Source organism: Neltuma alba, unplaced genomic scaffold (assembly GCF_004799145.2).
Source record: "Neltuma alba isolate B1F8T4 unplaced genomic scaffold, ASM479914v2 tig00010661_pilon, whole genome shotgun sequence".
In the NCBI taxonomy this organism is placed as follows: Eukaryota; Viridiplantae; Streptophyta; class Magnoliopsida; order Fabales; family Fabaceae; genus Neltuma; species Neltuma alba.
The window spans coordinates 150,274-159,255 of record NW_021635506.1 but is presented as its reverse complement, the minus strand read 5'-3'; the positions used below and the strand labels follow the sequence as shown (position 1 = coordinate 159,255).

General features: G+C 37.6%; 1 long non-coding RNA gene across 2 annotated transcripts; it reads left to right on the top strand.

Moving 5' to 3' along the window:
• The first annotated feature begins 6,058 nt into the window (after positions 1-6,058).
• Positions 6,059-8,353, top strand: LOC114758023 (uncharacterized). Of its 2 annotated transcripts, XR_003741740.1 has the most exons (3): positions 6,059-6,151; positions 6,246-6,466; positions 7,090-8,353. It is a non-coding gene; the product is annotated as an uncharacterized LOC114758023 (long non-coding RNA). The 2 variants fall into 2 exon arrangements; XR_003741739.1 differs by having other exon boundaries at positions 6,059-6,466.
• Positions 8,354-8,982: the final 629 nt, after the last annotated feature.

Here is an 8,982-nt window from a genome sequence, read left to right as displayed (position 1 = left end):
ATCCTTAAGGAAGGCACAGACCCCATTAAATTATGGCCATACTGTTACCCAGCTCTACAAAAGGACGCTATTGAGTCCATGGTCAAATTGTTCAACAAAATACTTCTCCATTCACTTCTCCTGTGGTTTTGGTTAAAAAGAAGGATGGAAGTTGGCGAATGCGTGTTGATTATAGAGCCTTGAACAAAGCTACTGTACGGGATAGTTTTCCAATTCCTTTGATTGAGGATTTATTTGATGAATTGGTTTATACTTGGGTATTTTCTAAGCTCGACCTCCGCTCGGGATATCATTAAATTCATATGTATAAAGAGGACATCCCCAAAACAACATTTCAAACTCATATTGGCTATTATGAATATCTTGTTATGCCCTTCGGTTTGACAAATGCTCCATCAACTTTTTAGGCCATCATGAATAATATTTTTGAGGGGTTGTTGAGGAAATATGTATTGGTCTTTTTTGATGACATTTTAGTTTACAATCGAAATATGTCCTCCCATGTTTCTCATCCACAATTAGTGGTTGATATTCTTCAAAAGAACCAGTTCTTTATCAAAGGATCTAAATGTGCTTTTGCTACGAATAGCATTGAGTATCTCGGTCATGTGATTTCTGAGGGGAAGGTTGCGGCTAATGTTTCTAAGTTGGAAGTCGTGAATGCTTGGCTAATTCCCAAAACGGTGAAGGAACTTCGATCATTTTTGGGATTGTCTAGGCATTATTGACATTTCATATGCTCTTATGGAGTAATTACCCATCCCTTAACAGAACTCCTTAAGAAAGATGGTTTTGTGTGGAACTCAGAAGCTGAATCTGCATTTATCACTTTAAAACATGCATTCGTTAATGCACCCGTGTTGGCACTTCCAGATATTGCCAAACCATTCACGTTGGAGACCGATGCATCCAATATTGGCATTGGTGCTGTGCTTACTTAAGAAAGGCATCTAATTGCTTATGTTATCAAGGTACTATCCCCTCGGAACTGTCTCTTATCAGTATATGACAAAGAGTTGCTTGCTATCATTCATGTTGTGTCCAGGTGGCATCAATATTTGTGTATTCAACCTTTTAATTTTGATCAATTAAAGAAGCTTGAAGTTTTTGCTTGAACAGCGTCTTTCAACTCCTTCTTAGTACACATGGATTACTAAGTTAATGGGCTTGCAATATGTGATTAAGTATTGTAAAGGAACTGAAAATGGGGTGACTGATGTTCTATCACAAGCAACACATGGTGAATTGTTACATTTGCCAGTTTCTTTTGTTTCAACAGAATTGTGGTAGCAGATTAAGGACCAATGGGAATCTGATCCATATCTCAATACACTTATTTCTGAGTTAAAGGCCAATCCTCAAGCCCACCCAAAGTATTAATGGTGTGATGGCCTTTTACTAAGAAAGCACCGACTTGTAATTGGTTTAGAACAAAAAGGGTTACAATGATGTATTATTTAGTGGCTGCACTCGAGCTCTCATGGAGGTCATTCTGGAATTAAAGCAACTCGTCAACGAATTAAAGCATTATTTTATTGGAAGGGTATGCTCTATGATATTCAATCTTTTATTTGTTCTTGTGAAACTTGTCTTCGGTGCAAGTATGAGATTGTTGCATATCTAGGTCTACTTCATCCTTTACCTGTTCCAGAAGGAGTTTGGCAAAGTGTTGCCATGGATTTTATTGAAAAGCTGACAAAATCTAATGGAAAGGATACAATTTGGGTGGTTATAGATCGTTTGAGTAAATATGCCCATTTTATAGCTTTATCTCACCCTTTTATAGCATCAGATTTGGCTCAACTTTTTATTGACAATATTTACAAATTACATGGTGCTCTTGCCAATATTGTTAGCGATAGACATCTCTTATTCACAAGTTAGTTCTGGCGTGAATTCTTGATTTGACTGGGAGTTGAGCAGAGTTTATCTACGGTCTATGACCCTCAGAGTGATGGTCAAAGTAAAGTTCTTAATCGATACTTGGAACATTATCTTCAAAGCTTTTCTTGGCAGCAACTGAAAGATTGGGCTAAGTGGCTTCCTCTTGCAGAATGGTGGTATAACACCTCCTTTCCTATGTCAGCTAAGATCACTCCTTTTGAAATCATGTATGGTCAACCACCACCTCTTCACTTACCTTATCTTCCTCACGAATCTGTTATGGAATCTATTGATCGTTTTATTTATAGCTTGTGAATCATTGTTAAGTTGGTTGAAGCACAACTTGGTTACTATTGTTAATAGAATGAATAGTTTGCTAACAAACATAGAACAGAACGAGAGTTTCAGGTTGGAGATTGGGTGTTTCTGAAATTACAACCATATAGGCAATTATCTCTAGCACACCGAATTTCAGAGAAGCTAGCTCCTCGTTATTATGGCCCTTTTTTTGTGTGGATGCTAAAGTTAGTGATGTTGCTTACACGTTGGAATTGCCTCTGGCTTCAAAGGTCTACCTCACTTTTCATGTTTCACTGTTGAAGCCTTGCTCGGACCCATCCATCCCAGAGATTCCTTTACCTGATGATGATGTCATAGTCGCTAAACCTAAGGAGCCTTTCGCCATTCTAGATTGCCATGTGATTCCTAAGAATAATTGGGCTGTAACTCAGGTTCTGGTATATTGGAAAAATGCTCTCCTTGAAGAAGCTACTTGGGAGTATTGGACTGATCTCTCTCGCCGCTTTCCTGAGTTCGCTGGTCTTTCCCATCCTTATGGACAAGGATGATTTTAAGGGGGGCAATGATACGATCATTATGTATATAAGGGTTGTTTGGTCTTTTAGCGTGGTAGTTATTTACCCTTTCCATTTTTCATTTAGTTTGTAATGCAGGGGGCTATATAGTTATTGTACCACACGTCAACAGTATGTTATGAATGAACTAGAACTTCCCTTCTCTCTCTGTCTTCTCCTTCTTCGATTCTCCTACCTTCTTTTCCTTCTCATCCTCCTTTTCTATTTGAAACTTATTATTTATCTCTCACATTTCTCTCAATGTTCGTCACCTTTTTGAATTCCTTGTCCAATTTGGTACTCAAATTCTCTTCCTTTCTCTATTCTTTGGTTTTACATTCCTGTTCCTTCACTCTAAAGGATTTAATATTTTGAGTGTGTAATAATTGGTTTGATATGCTAATCTCCTCACAGTATAGATGTGTGCGTGGTGTTTAACTTGTATTCTTTCTGCCATCCATTAATTCCCTCCACCTCGTGCTTTCTCTCTTATTCATTTTAAAATCTTCAATTTTTTTCTTTCTAAGGTGTATCCATTAAGGCTTTTCCAGTTCCCTTTCCCTACTTCCCTTCCCCTCTTTTTTCTCTTCTTCAATATCTCCTAGGAATCATCCCGCTTTCTCCTTCCTTACAAACCATCTATGTGAGCTTGAGTTCATCATCACTGATACCCGCAACTTTTGGGTGGGAGTAGTGATGGATAATGGTGTTGTAGGTGCGAGTGAATTGTGGTGCGATGGTAGAGAAGCATAGATCATGAATCCCAAGGAACCGAAGCTGATGAAAGAGTTGGAGAAACATATGGCAAGAATAACAGTAGAGGATAATGTTGGAAGTCACAGAGATCATGAAGATAATGTTGCAATTGCATATTCAAAATACCCCACAACATCTATTGATGCCCTTCTTTATCAACTTATTTTCATAATTCACATGCGCTCTCCAATTCGATCATCTCAAGGTCTTGATAAAATGAAAGATGTAAAACCCTTAACCTTAAAAACATCATAAATCATCATAAAGTCCACTACTATGGTAGAAAAGGAAAGTTGTTAAAACAAGTTACCATAGTAGAAGGAAAATTTCATATTTTTAGAAATTGACTTTCAAACTCGGGTCAACCCGATAGACGTTGCATGCAACTAAAATAATCCATTCATATCTACTGGGCCTTCGAGCCTCCGGCCCGGGTAACACATACATCAAAGTCAGCCCATCTAAAAAGTTTTCAACTATATAATCCAGAGTTCATCAAACACTAGCAATGGCCTCCGGCCAATCAAAATAAGGAGATACATTCTCTCCAGTTTACAACAAGGCCGGGTAATCAAATATATCAAAAAGCAGTCCTAAATGTGGCAATATATACTAGTCATACATATACAAATGCTAGAGGCCTAAAGCTAACCAAGCTCAAGCCTCTGCGTCTCTTCCCGAAGGCGCACGCCTAGAACCTTCTCCTGAAAACATTGTAAACCACGGGGTGAGACAAAGTCCCAGTAACCAACCTTTCCAATACTAGGTACTACTAAATAGGTGCTCGTGAGGTGTCAAGTGGGGCAGTTCACAAATAATATAAAACGATAGCCACGACAATTCATGCAAGTGCAATGATGCAATCCCATCAACCAAATCCCTCACTTTGGGGGATTTTCAGGAGCTGAAACCGGCCTATCTCTCACTATGGGGGACGTAAGGAGCCATAAAAGGCCCATCCCTCACTCTGGGGGACGTAGGGAGCCAAAAGGCCTATCCCTCACTATGGGGGACGTACTAAGCCAACCATCATGCATTAATGGAGGCTTTACCACGTGGTAGTAACTATCAAACTCTCACCAAATCCCAAATCATGCATCATGCTCAAATCATAATCAAAGAGTAATAATCATTTCACAATTAACCTCATTCAGTGGCATATCTTTCACAACTTCAAGATTTCATTCATCATCAATCAAAACCCCACAAGACGGTTTTCCTTTTTATACACAACATATAGTTTGAACACAATTACTACTTGGAGCACAAAACACAAATCTACTCACAATACCACAGAAGCAAGTACTAAGGATTGGAAAGTGGTTACCTCTCGCCTGAGCAAGGAACAACAAACCAACGATGTGGCCCCGTGCACCACCAAGACTCACAACCGGTCTACACAAGCACACAAACACACAACCATCATATATTAGCTTTCAAACTAATAATGTGGCCAAAACAACACTTGGGGACACAAAATTCCTATCTCCCACCGAACTCTACCCAACTCAAAGGGTATAACTATCAAGGCAACACTCCAAAGTCATACCAATCCATAAAAACCTTAATTCCTTTCCAAACATCAATTAAGATTCACAACCTCAAGGACCCACTATGGAATTCTACACCCAAACATCCCATTTGAGCAATTAAGGTTCCAACAACAAATCTAAACCGATTAAACATCCATTTTAACCCTCCTTAACATAACCCAATTCACAAAACTCAGAATCAACCTCTACATTGTCATCCTCAATCCCAAATCATCCAATTCCATAAACCCTAGCTCCAAAAATTCAAGATTCTTTAAATCCAAGAAAACTATACCGATTAAATACTTAAACTAACCCAATGCAATCAATTAAACTCAAAACAATCGGTCAAAAACCTCAGTTTCATCACAACTTAGAAAATCCTAGGGTTCCACCAAAAATCCTCATAAATTCCAATCAAGAAGATAGATTAGAGGTTAAAATCACTTACTTGAGGTAATGGATCCTTAGAAATGTCTCCTCCAAGCCAAAAGTTTGAAACCCTAGCAGAGCTCCTCTCTCCTCCTTCAGATTTTTCTTATTTTCGCACGCTGAACCCTCCCGCGACTATATAGATTCGCGACCTTTCGCCGCGGTGAACTAATCCCGAGAGGGATTACTCGCCTGAAAACCCGACTTCACCGCGGCGAACCCCAATCTTTGCTGCGGCGAAAGCTTCCCGAGAGGAAACTCTCGCTCGCCCAGAGAACATTCGCCGCGGCATACCCCTACCTTCGCCGCGGCGAAACCTTCCCGAAAGGGAAGCCTTGCTCACCTGAACAACTTCGCCGCGGTGTCCCCTAGACTTCGCCGCGGCCAAACCTTCCCGAGAAGACACTCCCCTCTGAAACTCCCGGTGCGCAACTTCGCCGCGGCGAACATACCCTGAGAGGGGTACGTTCACCTATTCCTCCAACAAACCTCAAATTCAACCCAAACACCCAGATCAAGATTAAATCACTAATCTATCCTCAAAATCAACCCAAAAGAGGCTATTAAAACCCGATAAAAACTTAGGATGTTACAAAAGATGCAGATATCTACAAGAAAATTCAGTAGATGGTGAGGTTTATCTAGTAGGAAGTTGAGGTGAAAGCCAACGAGATTGCTATCTCTATTGAAGAAGTACTACTTTGTTCTCTTTGCTTTCTTCTTTTAATGATTTCCATATTTTATTTACTCCTTTGAACTACTGAGTGTTGATTTAATTGTACTTTAGTCAGTGGCATATACTTAGTGACAAGATTATGTTTTTTGGCTTTGTAAGTTGACCGCAGATAGGTTCCATCCCCATTGCTAAACCAGAGATGACAAAGTAACAAGCAATGTTGGCGAAGCCGATAGAAAGGGAGTCTCTTGTGAGTTCCATTTGGTTGAGATAGCCAAGAAAAAGCATAGAGAGCATAGCTCTTGAAGGATAACTAGACCGGAACGATATAGGTTAGCCTTATTATATATCCATTCCATATTTGTGTACAACATTCTTGACTATATAATTTTCATAATGGAAGTATTGGATGCTAGTGAATGGACCTGATACAGATGGTCATGTTCTTTATGGTCACGATTTAGTCTCCCTCCTTGTCTATCAACAGCTCTTATGGCTCATGGTCATGGAAGATTTTAACAACCATTTTTTAATTGATAAGGAGTCTATCCAAGCTCTTACTGACCTGACCCCTGCAAATTCTCTTCAGTGGGAAAAACAATGGAGTTTCTTATCTACCAGCAGCCTGCTTAATTCCTTTTTCCTTCCTTTTTTTTTTTGGCTTTGCATTTAGATCCTAATTAGGAATGTATGAAGTGCCTTTTTTGTGATTGTATTTGAGGTACATTGAGAATATTGAAACAATTTGAAATGGTTTGTTATTTATGGCTTATGGAATATGCTTTACATGATGGATTTTATTGCTGCATTTATAAGGAATAACCATAGACATTTACATTTATCATTCTTAAAAAAATTGTGAGTGCTTTATATGATGTTTGTATTTCTTCTGTCAGTTACTATATATATATATATAACATTGCTTTTGTTAAAAACTCTTTTGATGCCATTTTAGAGGAAATTTTATAAGGAAGGTGTAAGAGATGATAACTAAAGAAGAATAGCTAAGGATACCTATTGCACAAGGCCTTCCTTGGACAGTAGATGAACCAGTGGTATAGGTCCAACAATAGTTACTTTGTAAGTTTTAGTAAAGAGCTTGATTTGATTCAAGTGTTGTTGATGAGGTTGCTTTCAATTTGTTTTGTTGCTTGGTAAAGCCTTTGGTGAAGGAAGTTGCCATCCCTATTTATGTGAAACTTCATAGTGATTTTGCAAGCCATTGATCAAGTTGTCTTTTAACACCTAATTTGTTCTCTTTCATTTATTTAAGCCTTTATCTCAGCTTTTGCCCATTGGGTCAAGAAAAACTGCATTTGTCCTTTGGTTCAAGGGAAAAAAATTATGTCTGGCAGAACATGGTTCTGTTGATGGAGTGTAAAGGTTAAAAATGAAGAGCTATAATGATTGCTTTCGTGAAAGCATGTATAAGAGATAAAATTAAGGATTTTGAATTTCCCTCCTCTTGCTGAATAACTTTTTCTTAATGGACTGCCCAATAATTTTTAAATTTTTAAGTCATTTAATGAGAGCCTTTCTATTCATGCTCTCCATTTCTCTTTTTTGTTTTTTTTAATGAATTAGAAGATCAAGATGATTTGTTAGGTTAAAGATGATTTGTTATTTCCCTTTATCAGTGAATTAAATAAAAATATAATATGCTTTTGATTCCATTTCAACTTGCATCACCTTTTTTGTTTTGTATCTTCATTTTTGTTCAAGAAGTCCCTTTTCTTTGGATCATGAAATAGCAGTATCTATTCTCAATATCAGTGGAGTACTAAATACCTTAAAGATTTATGCCACACATATTTAATCCCCAACAGACTGTATAGCTAAGTCCCTTTTTCCCATGCATACTTAATCAGTTCGCTTATTCAGTACAGATCTTTCATATTTCCCATGAAGTGATTTCAAAAACTAACTTGTTGTTTTCTAAAGTTTAGCTAGGAGTCTGCAACTAGTTCTTTGATCTACATTTGGAAGATGATTTTAATTGTTGGGTTGTTCACTTGAATAATGGCAATCGTTGAGAAGGATCATGTGATAGCTGTTTCTTCAAAGCAAGCTGTGTATTATGTTGGTAGCCCACACTTAAGAAGCCATGTTAAAACTTTTTCAAACCTTAGATATGTATCTAAAGCTGTTTATAGATCTGTGAAGCTACTTACAGATGTGGTCACTTGTTTTGTGGATGAATGGAATATTCATATCATTTTCTAAGAGTTTAATTATTTATTCTAGTCTTGATTTTTTTGAAAGTTTTTGTGATTTTTATTTAATATTTAATATTAATGGGTATGTGCTTTTTGATTATTTTAGATGATGTAATTTCTTTCATTCTTATGGCTCATATAATAAGCGAGAATGAAGAAGATAATGGCTGATAAAATTGGAAGTACAAATTCCTCAAGCACTATATTTTTTACTATTTGTTGCTCTCTGCATGTATAATCATCTTAGACACAGAAAGAGTGTTCTAATAGGAAGTTAGGAATACTGTATTTTGGCATGGAAACAAGTGAGATATATCTCATGTACCTCTTAATCTTGTGTTTGGTTTGTTCCCTTCAAGCCAATTATTGTGAATTGAAATATCATCCAGCAATATTTGGCATTAATGCAGGCCATCATTTTCCTGATTTCAAGTGTACGAGTGTACAGAGTATACTCCTACCAAAGTTGTTTGCATATGTAATAAAGCGAAGTATGATGTAGGTTTGTATTACCTATTGTGCAATTATGTAATTTCAGTATGCAACCCATTCGATGGAGTTGAAAATGGACAGCTTTCTTGAGGGAGATAGTAAAGCAAAATTTCTTTTCTGCACCTATTCCTTGGACCATG